The sequence below is a fragment of the Pipistrellus hanaki genome (assembly GCF_964339955.1).
Source record: "Pipistrellus hanaki genome assembly, chromosome: 1".
Taxonomy (NCBI): domain Eukaryota; kingdom Metazoa; phylum Chordata; class Mammalia; order Chiroptera; family Vespertilionidae; genus Pipistrellus; species Pipistrellus hanaki.
Window position 1 is genome coordinate 90,802,175 of NC_140503.1, and position 16,444 is coordinate 90,818,618.

General features: G+C 41.0%; 1 protein-coding gene across 17 annotated transcripts in view; it reads left to right on the forward strand.

Moving 5' to 3' along the window:
- The window catches only part of SVIL (supervillin), a 263,352-nt gene that overhangs the window by 20,757 nt on the left and 226,151 nt on the right, over positions 1–16,444 (forward strand). For 15 of the 17 annotated variants that reach the window (XM_084875354.1, XM_084875345.1, XM_084875355.1 and 12 more), the window contains exon 2: positions 16,226–16,321. The exons of the other annotated variants lie outside the window; for them this stretch is intronic. The gene's annotated coding sequence lies outside the window, so the exon portion shown is untranslated. The remainder of the gene's footprint in view (positions 1–16,225; positions 16,322–16,444) is intronic. 17 annotated transcript variants of the gene reach the window in all.

Sequence of the window (16,444 nt, forward strand, 5' to 3'; positions counted from 1 at the left end):
CCCGCTTCAGTTGTCATGAATGAGCAGCACATGAGTGGAGAAAAGGAATGCATTTGGGGTGGAAGATGTGATTTTCAAGATAGGCATTTCTGACAGAGATGACTGAGGGGGTGACAGTTCTTTACCAGTGCAACCAGCCCGTGAAGGGAAGTGCAGACTTGCTCAGTATCAGGTGTTTGACCCTGAATTGACCCAAGTTATTTTCAAATTCAGTGTTAGAAGGGAATCTTAAATAACTGAACTCAGAGGAGTTTTTAAATACTCATGAAAACTGTGAAAATGGAGAAAAATCATAAATCTCTTTTAAAGTTAAAAATGTTAAAGGTTTTTGTTTGTTTGTTTTTGCAGCAAAGTTAAAGGAAATACAATTTATCTACTTAATGAATATTTATTTGTTAGGCAGCCTGTCCAGTTCCTTTAGAATCAAGGCCAGTAATTGAGATCAGTGAGGCTCCATTGCTGCTCACCTGAAGTTTGTGACACACCAGAGGGGTCAGGCAGGTTGAAAATGAGGCATCAGTGGTGAGTCCTAAGTTGGAGGTTTGTATCAGGAACAGGAGCACCCCAGGGCAGCTGCATGAGGAGGTGACATGTCAGGTGAGCAGATTGTCCACAGATAGTATGTTTGAAAATCATGAAAGGGCAAAGGTCTGTGAGCTTTGTCCATTTAGGGATTTATTTTAAGTGTCACCCTAATACATTTGAGCTGATGCCTATTAAGGTTTCTTTGCTTATGAAATGGAGTAACTTTCTTGATTAGTCCTGCCACATCTGATAAACATTGGTCTTCAATGGATGGCTGTGGGTCAGGTTCCCAGGACATATAAATGCTGCCAGAAGATGTCTAATTGTGCTGTTGGCTGTGAAGTCTTTTTTCTTTCAGTAGCTTTCCTTATTTTGATGGACTGTTTATCAAAAAAGTCATACTTAGTCATCAAAATACAAACAAAAAAAACCACCCAAAAAGTAGTACCTACTATATTCCTTTAAGGAATCTGTAGAAGGCTTTATCTTGGGACAGTTCATTGCGAAACACCTTTGCTTACCGTTTTTTAAGATGCCACTATGTCCTGTCTGACATCATATAATTCTTTAAAAAGTCTTTTATGTGATCTTTCAAATTTATTAGAATTTCATGATACATTAAAAGATAACTTGGAGCCTTGTAATTAAACCATTTACTTATAAGATTTCATATATCAAGTTAGAAAACTTTTCTGCAAAATGTATATGACCATTTTATGAATATATTTGTGACAAATTATTTCCTGGCCAATTGAGAAATCTTTTTATAGGAGGTGGTAACTGTATATGTGTGTGTGTGTGTGTGTGTGTGTGTGTGTGTGTGTGTGTATATATATATATATATATATATATATATATATATATATATATATATAAATAAAAGCTCCTATTTTAGTTTCTTGAAGAAAGATGGGGGTTACACATCGCCCCTCCCCCAAATACCTGAGGCATTTGTTGTCTGAGGACCTAGGAAAACCCAAGGGTGAAGCTGGCTTCCTTGGGGACTCAGGTGCCTCTGCATATTGGTCTCATTTTCTCTTGTAGTGAATGGGTCTGAAATATGGCTGCTGGCAGCTCTTACAGCTTCAGCCCAAAAAGAAAGAAGAGAAACCCTCTTTCTTTTAGGGTTGCTAAATCAAGTCTTATGACTTGGTCACATACCCATTGCTGTGGATAGAGGACTGGGTGAGGCATGATGCTGGGGAGAGAGGAAGAGTTCCCATATGAAAAAAGGGTACAGAGCAGACAAAATCCACATGAGATGCAGTCATGTTTGGGCTGCTGCAGGGCTGGGTATGGAAAAGAGAAACATAGCAACAGTGATGGTATCTGCTGCTTTTCTTCTTCTTCCTGCTGGTAAGTCAGGCGAGCCTTGAGGTTATGGGCTAAAGTACAATGCTTCTCAAACTTGGTTTTATTTAAGTACCCAAATAGCCAGGAATATGAACTCAGTATGGAAAGTGGAGAGAAGCAGTCAAATATTGTCTCACATAAATAATGGAAATAGTATGATTTCTTCACTGTTTTAGAAATGATGGGAGGGGATTCACTTGGAGGGTTGTGCCCAGAATTATTCTTGTGACATTTTCAGGTTCCTGTTGGTAGAATGGTTTTGCAAATGTGTCATCTCTGTGAAAGGACATTTTTGGCATCGTGGTGGGTTAGAGCATTTTGGGGGAAATACTGATCAGTGGGCTCTCTCAGTGAAGAACATGTCTGATGATGTTTTTTCTACTACAAGTTTTCATCAAACATAAACAAAATCAGAGTCTCAGGGGTCCCTCAAGCACTTTCTTTATTCAGCTTTCAAGCTACCTTTTTATTTCAGCAGTTTTACGCAGTAAACAATCGGTCTTGGCAAAATATCTCCTAAAGAAGCTTGCATGTTGAATCGCTCTTTATTTTAGTTGAATTTATTTACTCCACCTGTGTCATTTTTTTTCCCTTTTGAAGAAAAATAGCAAATCCATCTGAGTTTGGAAACCTCCCTTCTGTCATCTTTAATTGGTAAGCCAGAGCCCATTAGTGTAGGGTAAACGTTTAAAATCACTTTCCAGTTCCTGACAAGCCACGTGGTTCATGGTTGAGTGTAGATCCAGGAACCAGGAGGTCATGGCTTGATTCCTGGTCAGGGCACATGCCTGGGTTGCAGGCTTGATCCCCAGTAGGGGGCATGCAGAAGGCAGCCAATCAATGTTTCTCTCTCATCATTGATGTTTCTATCTCTCTCTGAAATGAAAAAAACAAAACAACACAAAAAACGAAAATCCCACAAAGTAATTTCAGTTCCTTACAAATTGATCAGAAGGGAGGGTTGCCCAGCAGAAATTGGGCAGTTGGCTTTTTCCAAGAGCCACATGGGCCTGCGGGTGCCCTCGGGTGCCCTGATGCCTAGGCCTGAACCCCTTCCACTTTTGCCTGGGTATTTGGCCCCATCTGGCTTCACATCTAATGCCCTTCCTTGTCCTAAAAGATTTAGCAAATCTTGCTGAAAACTCTTTTTCAGTTTGGCTTCAACATGTTCTCAGCTATCATTAAAAATACATTGACTGCCCTGTAGTTATTCAATTATTAAAATCCATTATTTTACCCTGGCTGGTTTGGCTCAATGGATAGAGCATCAGTCTGCAGACTGAAGGGTCCAGCGTTCAATTCCAGTCAAGGGCACATGCCTGGGTTTCGTGCCTGATACCTAGTAGGGGATGTGCAGGAGTCAGCCAATCAGTGATTCTCATCATTGATGTTTCTTTCTCTCTCTCCCTCTCCCTTCCTCTCTGAAATTAATAAAAAAAGAAAATTAGATTAAAACAACATTACCTTTATAAATAAATAAATAAGAGTTGCTTTAAAAAAATCATTCTTTTATTGAGCTATTAGATAAACCCAGGGCTGAGTTAAATCCAGCCCACTGACCGGTTTTCAGATCTGTCTTTTGAGCACATTAAAATACATAGTTTTTCAGGGTTATTTGGTGAGGGTGCTTTTTCAGCTGGGCTATCTCCTCTATTTGCTTAAACCGGTGTCGCCACATTGGACACAGAAAGAACCTCACTGCCTTGTCCACCTGTTAGTTATGACAGTTTTTTTTTGTTTGTTTTTTTTAATCCATCTTGATTCTGCACTGGAGCTGGAAGAAAACTTCAAGCAATTTATTTGTATGAATATGTTTCCCATTGTCTACACCTAATCATTTTTTTTTAAATTACTAAATACAGGATTTATTTCTTTTCAAAGTTGGCCCCCTCTTTTGGAGTGAAATGTTTCATGAAGGAGGCTTTTCTCATGGGAGATACAGAGTTATTCACCCTCTGAAATTACCAATGAGTATTTTAAGCGGAGGGCAGTCCATTCTGCACAATGAGGTTGGCCGCTGCTTGTGGCTGATGCCTCCCTGGGTTTGCACTGGTGCATCCCCATTCCAGTCTGTCTTTACTTGACCTCTAGCAGAAATTGTTCTCTAAGCCTGGGAGCCCTGATTCTCCGTTTCCCTTTTTCTGCCCCCAAAACACTGTGAGTTGTTGTTGTGTGCAGAAGAGCCTGACTCTAGAGATTTCTCAGTCCCCTCTCTCTCTTTAGCCATCTTTCCTTCTAAATTCAGTTACTCCAAACCCCCATTTTCCTTATAATTCTGTCCCTGAGGTTTAGTTCATATTTGTTATTGTGTCAATCTCTCTCCTTGATGTTTCCCACAAATTCTGAATTTTTTAGTTTTCCTTCCCCCTTTTTATTATATTAAGAGAGCATTAAATTATATTTGGGGAAACATGATGCAACCATAACAAATTAATCATAACTGCAGTGGTAACTGTTTTAATTTTTGTTATTCCCATTCCTGTCAACTCAGGTATATATCTTTCTACTGGGGTGCACTGGTCACCCATCACAATTCTCAGGGGTCTCTCTATGGGTTGGGGAGATGGTAGTCTTTCAGGAACCTCACTGGACTCTTTGGCCCATTATAGACTCTGGAGCTGCAATTGCAATTGTATGATATATACCCTTAGTATCTGTCTCACTCAGTCTGTGGCTTCAGGCAAAATACTCTACCGCTTAAGAGTGCCTCTAAAATCCTCCTATATAATAAAGAGATAATATGCAAATTGACCCTCACACAAAATGGCTGCCACCACGTCATCACAAGGTGGCCGCCCCCACATTGTCACAAGATGGCTGGTAGGGGAGGGCAGTTGGGGTGACCAGGCCTGAAGGGGAGGGCAGTTGGGGGTGATCAGGCCTGAGGGGAAGCAGTTAGGTGTCAATCATTCTGGCAAAGGAAAGGTTAGATGTCAATCAGGCCAGCAGGGGAGCTGTTAGGGGCTATCAGGCTGGCAGGCAGAGTGGTTAGGGGTAATCAGGCAGCCAGGCAGGCAAGTGGTTAGGAGCCAGCTGTCCTGGATTGTGAGAGCAATGTCCGACTAATCATCTTAGGGATCGGGCCTAAACCAGCAGTGGGACATCCCCTGAGGGGTCCCAGATTGGCGAGGGATACCATTTTTAATTGAAGAACCAGCCAATGTGAATGCATTTGGTGATGTCTTCATAATTGAAATCTCTGTTGCTATAAATGTGTGTGTTGGTGGGGAGGAGAATCTTCTAGAATGTTTTTTTTTTTTTTTTTTTGCAGATTGGGCTGAGGGATACCTCCTCTCTCTTCCTTTCCTCCCCCAGTGCACAAATTTTGTGTACTTGGCCTCTAGTAGGGATAATATTTAATTATAAGTGAAGATTTGATTAATGTTGTTAATGGATTTGCACAGGCCAAGCACATATATTTCCATACTTGTTTTAGTAGTAGCTTCTGGTGTTCTGGCTTTTCTCGCCTTTAAAGGCATCATATTTAGAAAGAATGTGATTGTTTCTAGAGAGGGAGAAAGATCTGGAACTCACAGGTGTTTTGTGTTTGTCCCATAATAATAAAGCAGTTTGATTCTAGATGGCAGTAAGATCTGGAATGACACTCCTCTCCTCTCTCTGTGCTGCTGCAAGACACCATTTCTGCCTCGTCCCAGGCCTCTCTTTTCTCTCACTTTCCGTATCACTCTAGGAAAATACTGTCTTTTAGTCAGAGACTGAGCATTTTTAATTGAAGAACCAGCCAATGAGAATGTATTTGGTGATGTCTTCATACTTAAAATCTCTGTTGCTATAAATGTGTGTGTTGGTGGGGAGGAGAATCTTCTAGGATGTTTTTTTTCCTTCTTCCTCCCTGACTTTCCTGCCCTACCCCAACCCCAAATAAATATACAGAACAGAGGTCATGTGTGGACTCTGGAATTGCCCCAGCTGGTTTGAATCCTGGCTTGGCTCTGACACCTGGACATGTTGCTTCACAGTTCTGTCTCTCAGTTTCCTGATTTGTAACATGAGGATGAGCACAATTCCTACCCCAGAGAATTGTTATGAATTTTACATCAGTTAACACATGGAAAACACTTAGAGTGCTTGGCACTATGTCAGTGTTAGTGACCATTAAACCAAAATCATATGAATCATACCTATTCTGGAGTAACTGTTAAGAAAAAAAGATTTTAGAAGGCTGCATTGTCAAGTATTACTTTTTATTTTTATTTTTGCAGTAAAAACAAATTCTTAGTAACAATTTTGGATGGAAAGGATCAGTTTTAATTAGAGAAAATGTCTAATATGGCTTCCCCCAACTTTCAGAGAAGGTAGAATGTTTTTCTAATTTCTATGAAGAAAAAGAATAACCACTTGAGCATTGTGTATGGCAGCACTGTGATGCATGCTTGACACTTAAAGCTATAAGAATCTCATGAGTATGTTCCTATCCCCATTTCACAGAAGAATAAACATGGGCAGATGAGGAATCTTGCCCATGTTTGGAAGTGGCTGTACTTTATTTGACCCTGAGTTGTCCTTCCCCCTCCTCGGACACCTTGCTTATACTGAGGGAATACTCTGCCTCCCTGGCGGCTAGAAGGTTGCTGAGTATAGCAGAGGAGAGTAAGTTTGGTTTATTATCATCGTAATCACAGTATCTCTTTTTGGTAGTCTGGTAAATCTATTTTCTTTCAAAGGCAGTTTTAATGTTGATAGACATCTACTTCTAAGTCAGTTGTCCACAAACAAGAAGCTCAATTCATGTTTTTTTGTTTCTTATGTTTGATCAAGCTGCCCTGCACAAAATCCTCCTTTTACATCTGTAAACAACTAATGTAACTTACCTGAATGAGCTAGAGTACGGCCTAGAATTTCCAGTTGCTCTCTTAATTCCATTCAGGCGGGACCTTAGCAGAGGCCTCATCTGATTTGTGTGGCTGGAGTCTCAAGTATTTGAGAAGATGACCCTGAGCAGCTTCTTCTTGTTCTTAGACCCAGAGGTGACATCGTTTAGTGTCTATAGTAGAGCACTGCAGGTATTCTACATCTTTGTTCTTTGGCCTCCAGTAAGTGTAGTTGGGGTTTTGTTGTCCTTTCTGGAAGGAACTATCAGTCACATCTTGATCCTAAGCCACATATTTACACTCATCTGAGTGATAAGCAAATTTGACAAGCAAGACTGAGACAACAATCTTGGTCTTGACTTTAGAGACAGGATTTAGTAAAGGAACTGAATCATACATTATTTATTATTTTGATCACAGAAGTTGGAAAGTCCCCAATAAGTAAATCTTTAAAAATTGTTTATAATACCACATACTTTAAGTTGTTTATTATTGATTATTTATGCCACTAATATTGTACATATTTAGAATGTAAAGGAAAAATACCTACTATAGAATGTTGCAATTTTATTCAGTGGAAAAATATTTTTTTACTGTCCTCATTCTTCTAGAAGAAAATGTTCCACTGAATAATTGATACCTTTAAAATGAACCCTTGTGTTTTTATGATACTAGAATAACTTTATTATCTAAATAAATGTTAGACATTCCTGTGTAATAAACATTTGATCAAAGGAAAACTCAGACAACTACATTATTCTCAGGTGAAGTTTAGACCATGAATTATGCAGAACCACAGATAATTGCAGATGATAGAATTAATCACAATATACAAATAAGCAACTATTAAGAACTTTATGAAAAATTTTCCGTGGTTTTGTTCAAATAAAATAGGATGTAAAACTGGAAATTTAACTTTAATTCAGAATGGTAAATACATTATTACAGTTTCACATTTTTTAAAAGAATTGAAACAAATGTAGTCAATTACAATTTTATAATCGTTTTATTTAGTATAAAATAAAATAAGTGCATTATTTTTTATAACAAAGAGGCAAAATAAAAACACCATGTCTCCTAGTATTTCATACTCTGGATCTGAAATTCCTCCTTCTAAAATGTATACTTGGCTTGAAATGATATAAATATTGTTCTTATTACTGTTTTATACTTAAAATTTTTTAAAGGTTCTACATCATATTTTGTTAGCTGAAGATAATTAGAACCAGAAAAAGTCCACTTAAAGTGATTCCAGTTAAAGGAGACCAAACTTCTTAATACAACGAAAAAAAGCTTTGGGACTTTATCTTGCAAAAAACACAAAAATATTATGAAAATACACTTATTTTAGTTTATATTTAACAAAATTTAGATGATCATTTTGATTATGACTTCAAAAATAAAATGTTGATAATTTTGAGGAGAATAATTTTTGGACAAAATTGTAATGATTTAACATGTTATACTTTTAAAAAACTTTATATATTTATTATTTTATTAATAATAAATTAATTTTAATTATAGCAGCTTAAAATTTTTTTCCAATTATATTTGCCATACAATAAAATTTAGTTGGACAGCATAGTGATTAGACATTTATATATCTTGAGAAGTGATCACCTGGTAAGTCTAGTGTCCATCTGGCACCATGCATAATTATTACAATATTATTGATTATATTATATTCCTGGTGCATGAAATTCATGCATGGGGAAGGGTGACCCTCAAGCAGGCCTGCACCCTCTCCAATCTGGGACCCATCGAGGGTGGGGGGGCCCTAAACCAGCAGTCATCCCTCTCACAATCCAGAGACAGCTGTCTCCTAATCGTTTGATTGCCTGCCTGCCTGCCTGCCTGCCTGATTGCCCCTAACTGCTTCTGCCTACCAGCCTGATTGCCCACTACTCCCTTGCTGGCCTGATCATCCCCAACTGCCCTCCCCTGCCAACCTGATGCCCCCCAACTCTCCTCCCCTACTGACCTGATCACCCACAACTGCCCTCTTCTGCCGGTCTGATCGCCCCCAACTACCCTCCCCTCCTCTGCCAGGACCTGCCTCCTCCACACTGCAGGACCGCCAGGCCTCACTGCACAGAGAGGCCACCAGGCCCTGCCTCCTCTGTGTGCGCAGCCATCTTGTGGTAGCCATTTTGTGATGATGTTGTGAGAGGGTATGATGCCACCTAGGCTTTTATTATATAGGATTTCCTATTCTGTATTTTATAGCCCCATGACTATTTTTATAACTGGGAATTTGCACTCCTTTTTTTTAAATTAAAATTTTTTAATGTTGACATAATTTCAGTTTTTTCCCTTTTCCCCATCCTTTGCCCACCTCCACCTTTCATCCCCCTCTCTTGACCTTCACCAAATTTGTTCATGTCCATGGAGTATGCATATAAATTCTTTAGCTAACATCTTCATCTTCCTTATCCAGTCATCTCCAACCTTCTCCCCTCAGGCACCAGCTACTCAATTAGTGAGAATATATGGCATTTGTCAGCTTATTTTGTTCATTAGATTGCACATAATAGTGAGATTATATGGCATTTGTCTTTCTCTGACTGGCCTATTTCACTAAGCATAATATACTCTAGGTCTATCCATGCTATAGTAAAGGATAAAAGTCCCTCCACCCCCGTCACATAGTATTCCATTGTATAAATGTATAGCTTTTTTAACCACTCATCTACAGATGAGCATTTGGGCTATTTCCAGATCTTGGCTATTATAAATAATGCTACTATAAACATAGGGGTGCATATATCTTTCTAATTGGTGTTTTGAGGCTCTTAGGATACGTTCCCAGAAGTGGGATAAGAGAGTCAAATGGCAGTTTCAGTTTTAATTTTTTGTTTTTCACAGTGGCTGCATTAGTCTGCATTCCCATCAACAAGAGTTCCCTTTTCTCCACATCCTTGCCAGCACTAGTTGTTTGCGATGTACTGATAGTAGCCATTCTGACAGGTGTGAGGTATTTCTTTCTGATAATTAGTGACCTTAAGCATTTCTTCATATAGGCCATCTGTATGTCCTCTGTGGGTAAGTGTCTATTCAGATCCTTTGCCCATTTTTTAATTGGGTTGTCTTCCTGGTGTTGTTATATAAATTCTTTATATATTTTGGAAATTAACCCCCTATCTGATGTATCATTGATGAATATGTTCTCCCAAACAGTGGGTTCTCTTTTCATTTTGTTGATGGTTTCTTTTGCTACACATAAGCTTTTTAACTTGGTGTAGTCCCATTTGTTTATCTTTTCCTGAGTTTTCCTTGATATTGTATACTAAAGGCCTGATGCACGAAAATCGTGCAAGAGTGGGCCTTTACCCGGCTGCTGGCACCAGCTTCTCTCTGACACCAGGACCTGGGCTGCTTCCCTCCCCTGGCCGCCCACAGGCACCTGGGACCTGGCCTGCTTCCCTCGGGCCACCTGTAGGTACATGGGACCAGCTGACTTCCCTCCATCCCCAGCTTCATCAGGAAGGATGTCCAGAATGGCGTCCAGAAGACACATGGTCTAATTAGCATATTACCCCTTTTATTATTATAGAAGATAGAAAACCCTAAAGACTCTATAAAAAAAAACTACTAGATCTGGCCGAAACCGGTTTGGCTCAGTGGTAGAGCATCGGTCTGCGGACTGAAAGGTCCCAGGTTCGATTCTGGCTAAGGGCATGTACGTTGGTTGTGGGCACATCCCCGGTAGGGGGTGTGCAAGAGGCAGCTGGTCGATGTTTCTCTCTCATCGATGTTTCTGGCTATCTCTCTCCCTTCCTCTCTGTAAAAAATCAATAAAATATATATTTAAAAAACAAACAAACAAACAAAAAAACTACTAGATCTGATAAATGAATTCAGTAAAGTGTCAGGATACAAAATTAACACCCAGAAATCAATGCCATTTTTACATACCAGAAATGAACTATCTGGAAGAGAAATTACCAGAACAACCCCACTTATTATTGCAACAACAACAAAAATATTAGGTAGCCTGGGAGAAATTTAACTAAAGAGATAAAAAACTTGTACTTGGAGAACTATATGACATTGAGAAAAGAAATTAAGGAACATACAAATAAATGGGAGCATATACCATGTTTGGGGATAGAATAATTTATGTCATCAAAATGTTCATACTGTCTAAAGAAATCTATAAACTCAACACAATTCCTCTTAAAATACCAATGGCATCTTTCACAGAACTATAATAAATATTTCAAAAATTTATATGGAATCCAAAAAGATCCCAAATAGCCATAGCAATCTTGAGTAAGAAGAACAAAGTTGGAGGTATTATAATACTGGATATCAAACTATATTACAAGGTCATTGTAAACAAAACAGCTGGGTATTGGTAAAAGATCAGGAATATAGATAGGCCAGTGCAACACAAGAGAGAGCTCAGAAATCAACCCATTCCTTTATGGTCAATTAATATTTGACAAATGAGGCAAGAGCATACAACAGAATAAAGACAGTGTCTTCAATAAATGGTGTTGGGAGAATTGGACAGGCACATGCAATAAAATGAAACTAGACCAACAATTTATACCATACAACAAGAATAAATTCAAACTAGATAAAAGACTTAACTGTAAATCTCGAAACCACAAAAATTCTAGGAGAAAACATAGGCAGTAAAATCTCACACATCTCTCATAGCAATATTTTTGCTGACATTGTGGTATTATATGATTCACATTTGACATTTACATCACATCTTCATGATGGTCAGTTTTACAAAAATAGTTGAGGTCTAACTCATTTTTCTTTCAGATTCTTGAAATTATTGTTTCCCCATCAAACTGCTCACTCCCCATTTGCCATTGCTTCATTCTGTTTCTGGGAATGTTCCCTAATTTCATTTTGATTAACCTCCTAAGGTTCTGTATTTGTGGGGAATATTTGCAGCTTTACCTTGCAGTGGACATTGGTGCAGTACTAACAGATAGGATCAATTATAGATGCTGAAGGTGAACAAGGACAGAATTTAGAGTGGGGGTTCAAGTCACGAAATGGTTGTTTGTTAGGAAGTATTTTAAGGTCTTAAGGCATGCTGCCTTGGAAAAGCTCCTATCTATGCAGGGATTTGGACAAAGACTTCTCAAATAATGAGGACACCCTGTTTTATTTGCATGAATTCATTGCAGTGTGCTCTGTAGAAAAGAGGACAGATTCTGACTGTGGAAATCCCTGGGCTTGTCTTAGTTCTGCTAGTGAGGCATTGTACGGTCAGGACAAGTTACTTCATTTCTTTTGGCATAATTTCACTTGTCTGTAAAGCAGTTTTTGCTAAAGAACCTTCTAGTTCACAACATTTTGTGATTAGATATTTTAAGAGCTTTATTGCTATTTTCTTAGAATCCTAGAATTTATTACCGTATTTTCCGGCGTATAAGACGACCCCCCAATTTTACAGTTAAAACATAGGTTTAGGCCTATATTTGCTGTATTACACTACCCCCCCACTTCCGAGGCAACACCAGTTCTTTTTTTAATAGACCGCCTCTCTGACTCTGGCCATTTTTGGTTGACTTTTTTTCATTTCAAAAGTCGTCTTATACACTGGAAAATATGGTAGTCATCAACCCACTCCTTTTTCTAGTTATATCTATATATCTAAAAGGCTAGGTAAGCACCCAATCATTGACTGGTAGTTATGATATGCAATGAACACCAGGGGGCAGACACTTCAATTGGTAGCTATGACATGCACTGACCACCAGGGGGCAGACCCTCAGTGTAACATCTGCAAAACTGCAGTGACTTGGCAGTGGCAGTCCTCAGGTGATGCACCCCAGAACCAGAGAGGAAGGAGCCTGATTCTGGGGTGTGTCATCTGAGAACTGCTCTCTCGCAATCTGGGACCCCTCAGGGGGTGTCAGAGAGCTTATTTTGGCCTGATCCCTGTAGGCCAGGCAAAGAGACCCCACCTGCCAGAGGGACCTCCACTCACTCTGCAATGCCCTTCAAGCTGTGGCACTGGGGAGGGACCGTGGAAGGGGAGGTTGGCTCCAGGGCGTGTCCAGTCCATCTTGCCCAGTCCTTCCCCGCTGGCCACCTTCTAATTAATTTTCTTTCAATGTGTGTGAATTTGCTAGGGCACTAGTATATAATCTATCCCATCTAATAAAGAGGGAATATGCTAATTGACCATCGCGCCCTCACAAAGATGGCGGCACCCACAGCCAATAAGGAGGGAATATGCTAATTGACTGCCACACCCTCAAAGATGGCAACGCCCACAGCTACAGGATGGCAGAGACCAGTCCCTTCAGCTCCGCCAGGGCAGCAGGTGCGCGGCACAGCCACCTCGCCCCCAGGCAGGTCCAGCTGCTCCGCATGCCTTCCTCCGAAGTCCCCCAGTCTCCTCATCCCCCCAGCCACCCAGGGCCAGCCTTAGGCAGAGACAAGCCTCGGATGACAGCTGCCCAGCCACCTAGTGCCTCCCAAGGCTTAGGTAACCAGGGCTGGCCGAGGCTTGCGCTGCTGGCAGTGGCAGCAGCAGAGGTGTGATGGGGGAGTTGCCTTCCTTGATTGCAGAGTTGCCTCCCACCCCTGCGGGCTCCTAGACTGTGAGATGGGGCAGACCGGGCTGAGGGACCCCCCTTCCAGTTCATGAATTTTCATGCACCGGGCCTCTAATATATATATAAAAGGCTGAGCGATCATCGCATCCAAAACAACTGAATAAATAACTGAACAGGCTGTGTGGGGTGACCAGGCTGGCAGGAGGGTTAGTGAGGGATGACCAAATGACTGAGCAGCAGGCTGTGTGGGGCAACCAGGCTGGCAGGGGGTTAGGGGTGACCAAACAACTGAGCAGCAGGTTACATGGGGCTACGGGGAGGAGGAGCAGTTGGGGACAACCGCGCCAGAAGAGGGGTGCAGTAAAGGGTGACCAGACTGGCGGGGGGGTGGGGAGGAGGGCACTAAGGGACAACCATGCTGGTGGTGGTGGGGGGGTCACTAAGGGTCAACCAGGGCAGCAGGGGGCCAGTTTGAGGCAACTAAGTTGGTGGGGCAGTTGGGAGTGACCACGCTGGCAGGGGATGCAGTTAAGGGTGATCAGACTGGGGGGGCACTAAGAGGCAACCAGGCTGACCAGTGACTGCACCCGCCCAGGGGGAAGTTGGGGGTGACCAGGCCAGCAGGGGGTGCATTAGATGTAATTAGGCAGGCAGGCAGGTGAGCAGTTAGGAGTCAGTGGTCCTGGACTGTGAGAGGGCTGTCTGGCTACCAGTTTAGGCCCGATCCCAGGTTTCAGGCCTAAACAGGCAGTCAGACATATTCCCCAAGGGGTCCCAAATTGGAGAAGTGCAGGCTGGGCTGAGGGAACACCCCTGTGCATGAATTTCATGCAACAGACCTCTAGTCCTATATAATAAAAGTTTAATATGCAAATTGTCCCTGTGACTAGGAGTTTGATCTGGAGTTCAACCAGGGGGTGGGGCCGGCTGGCCAACAGCCTGTGTCCCCTCCCCATGTCTAGCCTCCCCCCCCCCAGGATTATCCACCTACCCCAATCAGAGCTAGGGCTGGCTGGCCAAACACCTGGAGCCCCTCCCCCATCCAGCTCTGCCCCTGATTGGCCCAGATTGGAGCGGGCTGGCCAGACCCCACCCATGCACGAATTTGTGCACCAGGCCTCTAGTCTCTGTTATAAAAGGCCTGTGGTACTAACTCTGCAATGACCAAAGTCTGGCGCAGGTGGGCAGGGCTGTAAGCTTGGCAGGATGAGACCATGTGGGTGGGCGGGGCCGCATGATTTTGCGTGCTGGGCTTCTAGTATGTATAGTGTACATTATAATTTCAGTTGTTACTTCCATAGTAATCATACTTTTGGCAAAGTTGCAATCAGCACTTTCAAACAAATTTAAATTCTAGTCTTTTCAATAGTGTTACCTCTTATAAGTGTTTTCCTGTTTAATGGCTGCTTGATAGTTTATTGAGTACATATGCTTTAATATATTTAAATATGTCTTGCCCAATGTATTCTGGCAACTGAGCATCTCTGTATGTTAGAGCTTTGGGGAGTTTTGGGGACTGTGTTACTATAGACATCTCTATAGCAGACAATTATTTCAAAAATTCATCTCACATGTAGCACAGTCTTGGGTGCATTTCAGTACTTTAAGTGCCTCTTGCTGCTGTTGTAAACAAGAAGAAACAAACTCAGACAAAGCGTCTGGCTGAGTGAAGCAGGGGGAGGGACAAGGAAAAGGAATTGTGTTTTGCTGCTGCTGAGCAGTGAAAATCCTGGGGATTCTGGTGTTTAATACCAAAGGAAGAGGAGAACAACTCAGAAAACCAGATTCTAGATGGCGTCTTTGGGTACCTGGCTGCCCCTGAACATCATACCTAATACCCAGTCACCTGGGAAAGTTGGTGACTGGTGACTCCTGAAGTTGCACTCTGTCTGGTCCAGAGAACAAAGCTAGAGAGGAGGCCACACAGCAGCAAAGTAGCCACAGACTAAATGAGTTCATCGTACATTATTAAAAATTACAGCAGTTTTCATTTGAACTCCAGATCTTGGACTTTTTCAGTGCACCCTTGGGGAATAATTTGTTCATCCATTATAACTGGATCTGCTACCTCTTATGAAGATAAAGGAAACTTCGCACTAGCTGATATCGCTCAGTAGGTAGAGCATCAGCCTGCGGACTGAAGGGTCCTGGGTTCAATTTCGGTCAAGGACACATGCCAGGATTTCGGTCTAGATCCCAGTGTGTGACATGCCGGAAACAGCTGATCAATGATTCTCTCTCATCACTGATGTTTCTCTCTCTCTCTCTCTCTTTGTCTCTGAAATAATATATATATATATATATATATATATATATATATATATATACACACACACACACACACACACACACACATATATATATATATGAAAAAGATTTAAATAAAAGGATAAAGGAAACTCGAAACTAATACAAAATATTAAATGTACACTGTAATGTAAAAAATTAAAAAAATTAAAAATATCAAAAGAAAAAGATAAAAGAAGCATACTGCACACTTTTCCCTTCCTACTTGTAATATCAACTTCGGTCTGTGCATGTGGTCATTTCCTCTGCACATGTGGTGAACTGTTTGCAATGCTTGTTTCACATAACTTGTCACAACACCGTGGTGGTTATTGTGCAAGAAAGGGAACTAAGTTTTGATGAAATTAGGATAACCTGGTTATTGAAAGCAGCTAATGCAAATGTTTCAAGTTAAGTCAGGTTAAGGTAGATTCAGTAAAGGCAATTGTAGTCATGATTCAAATTGCCAACTAGAAAAAAACTAGAGAATTATAAAAATTATATGTCCATTTTAAATTTCACTGTGCTGGGTCACATGGTACTGAAGCATACTTATAAACTAGGAGAAGTTCAGTATTTTCAGAGGTTTACTTAAGCACAACGAATTTATTCTGTGTTATGTATGTGTATGTTTCTCAGCTTTGGAAGTGACATCCTACAATTCTTTAATCTTCTCCCCCCCCCCCCCCCCCCCAGATCCTAGCTCCATTGAAGACTGGTTGTTTTCTAAAACTAGAGAAGTCCATGAAGTGATAGTGCCTTCTTTTTGAGGTTCGAGTACTAGAATAAAAGGTAATTTTTGATGATTTTAGAATTTGTTTGCAATACTGTGGTAGAGGCTATCTACAAACAAAAACCAAGACTTTGAATATTTTTTCTCACTAAAAAATAACTAGTATCATTCTGATTTTGTTG